The sequence below is a fragment of the Alosa pseudoharengus genome, unplaced genomic scaffold, assembly GCF_046254945.1.
Source record: "Alosa pseudoharengus isolate Yale_2024_CS ecotype anadromous, Long Island Sound unplaced genomic scaffold, YU_APseudo_1.1 YU_APseudo_1.1_scf_18, whole genome shotgun sequence".
Classification (NCBI taxonomy): Eukaryota; Metazoa; Chordata; class Actinopteri; order Clupeiformes; family Clupeidae; genus Alosa; species Alosa pseudoharengus.
In genome coordinates this window covers 8,865,642-8,868,141 of record NW_027468650.1, presented here as the reverse complement: position 1 = coordinate 8,868,141, position 2,500 = coordinate 8,865,642, and the positions used below count along the sequence as shown (strand labels likewise).

Below are 2,500 nucleotides of genomic sequence, written 5' to 3'. Positions count from 1 at the left end.
GCCTGCTACATGTTGATAAATATATTAATGACCCTGCATTACCAAGAGAACCACAGAACGTATGACCCATCAGCCAAGAAGAATACACTATTTTGGAGAGAGATGATATTGCAAATCATTGAATAATTCACTGTGGTCTTTATTATTAATTAGCCAGTGCCTAGCCATACTCTCGATGCAAACCATGTACCTTCCACACATCCCTCCTACTGATCAGCCTTTGACTTCAGGTATATCTGTATGCAGAGATCAGTTCAACTCCACTGGAAACCCTAATTATGCTCATTCAGCCTTTTGGTCAGTGCATGTAGGAGGGGAGATTGTGGTCATTAGAGAGAGTGCGGTCATTAAGGACTTGACATACATCATATCTTATCATGATTTCTCCTTTTTAAGTCCTGTTAGGCTCAAATGTAGGTGATGGCGTTTGAAAATGCTTCAAACAGAAGCCACACACACATACACACACACACACACACACATACACACACACACACACACACACACACAGCCCGCAGTAGCTCAGCGAGTGATCAGGCCCACTATATTTCAGCCCTCACAAGCCAGGTTGCAGTAAGGTTGTTTCTCTCAAGTCACGATAAAAATAACTCTTTCAAAGTTTTCATTTAATATGTTAACTCCGAGACTTCCCTTTCATTTCGATCCCTTTGATGCAACCAGCAACCATTTCGGGAACAACATTTGTCAGGCATATACGGTATCGTAAAGGGTAAATATTCAAGCTGTTATTAATATTTGCATTTCATTCCCCTTATTTTCATTTTATTTCGTGGTATTTTCCCGCTCACTGTAATACACTGTTCAGTGCAGAGATTAAAAAAAGGACTATGGGGATTTGGGCTGGATATATGAGTCTCTCTCTCTCTTCCTCTCTTTCTTTCTCTCTCTCCCGCTCCCTCTCTCTCCTCTTGCACACTGTGCTTGTCTGATCCCATGGTGGGAAATATCATAAACCCTATCAGCGGCATCCTTTATTTTATTTTATTTAAAGCAAAGGAAACTCATTAAAATTCAGATAGTGAAGTTTTTTTTTCCCCCACTCCCCCCTTCACCTCCCAATTTCAAGAGATTCTTTTGATTCTCCGTCATCACACCCTCTCTTTCTCTCTCTCTCTCTTTCTCTTCCTCTCTCCCTTTTCCACATTTGTTTCATTTCACTGAGTATTAGCTTCATTGGGTAACATCACATAAAAAAAAGAACAGTGGCTTCACTTGCGCTCATTCTTTTGTGTCGCGCTGGCAGTGAAAATGTATCACAAGTAATGTCTGTGGACTTTTTTTAATTAATAGGCTGAAATAATCCCCTGATAGTCTTACTTGAGTGATGGGCAGCACAATTAAACAAGACTCCTATCTCCAGTTTCCTTTTGCTGGCGCTGCCACTCCAGTGTCACACTCTCTCCATTTGCGTTGAGTCACTGCAAATGATGGGACGAGCACCGCGACATTTACTCGCTGTAAACGCACTGCCTGACAACACCATAGAGGTACAGTGGAATTTGCAGAGCTTGGGAGGGAAAGCTCCGCAAGGGCTTATTTTGTTTGATTTCTAAAAGAGATTTAAAGAGGAATGCTCTGGCGTGCCAGAGAACTCTCGACTCGTTCGATGCCTATTAGCTGCACTCAGGCTGCTATTAAGCTTGCATTCAGGGTCCTTGCTTATGCCGTCAGCGCATTGTTGTGGGAAGAAGAGAGAAGCGCAGACAAAATGGGTTTAATACTCTCCGCCAAACACTAAGCTTTTTTGTCCCTTATAAGGCGCTTTTCAAATCAAGGCCGTTGTCATGCCACTCATTCCACCCCCCCCCCCCCCCACCCCCCCATCTCATTCTCTCCACTCTTTAATTGTTTCGGAAAAGCATCCTACGTTCTTTGTGAGGCGCGAGCCTCAAGGCTTTCTGCACAGACCCGTGCTATCTGTCCCCATTGCTCTGTCACTTTTCTCTTCTATCCTCCAATGACTTCCACACAGCGTACAGCACAGGCCCTTTGTGCCTTTCAATCAAGGAAGTAGTAGTTGCTAAGCTCTAAAAGGTATATCGATCCTACAGTCCAGAGACAGACGGACGGACACAAACACTTGTGCTCACTCGCGGTAGAGGACATCACAACATAAGCCTACGCCAGATTTTAAGTGAAGATACACACCTAAATGTGCACTCTTGTGGAGGCACACAAGCTGTTGAAACATGAAACTCTAGGTCTAACATCTTTAAGTGATTTTTTTTTGTAAAACCACAGTCTTAAAATGATCGAAAGCTTGTTTCTCTATTCTTCTTCTCAATGTCGCTACCACGTGTCTGACGGGCAGTACATGTAGGCCTATATGTATTTTCAATATAGCCTCCATCTTGTTTGCCTTTTGTCTTTCACTCAGCATGAAACAAAGCTTGTTCCATGAACTACCTTACACTTACTGTATTCTCCACATGCATTGTGCTTGTATCGTGTTCTGTTGTTTACATGTGTGCATGCATGT

The 2,500-nt window shown here is 42.9% G+C and overlaps 1 protein-coding gene across 2 annotated transcripts in view; it reads left to right on the top strand.

The window, feature by feature from the left end:
• LOC143130921 (dihydropyrimidine dehydrogenase [NADP(+)]-like) overlaps positions 1-2,500 on the top strand; it is a 157,461-nt gene that overhangs the window by 42,983 nt on the left and 111,978 nt on the right. The gene's annotated exons all lie outside the window — the stretch shown is intronic.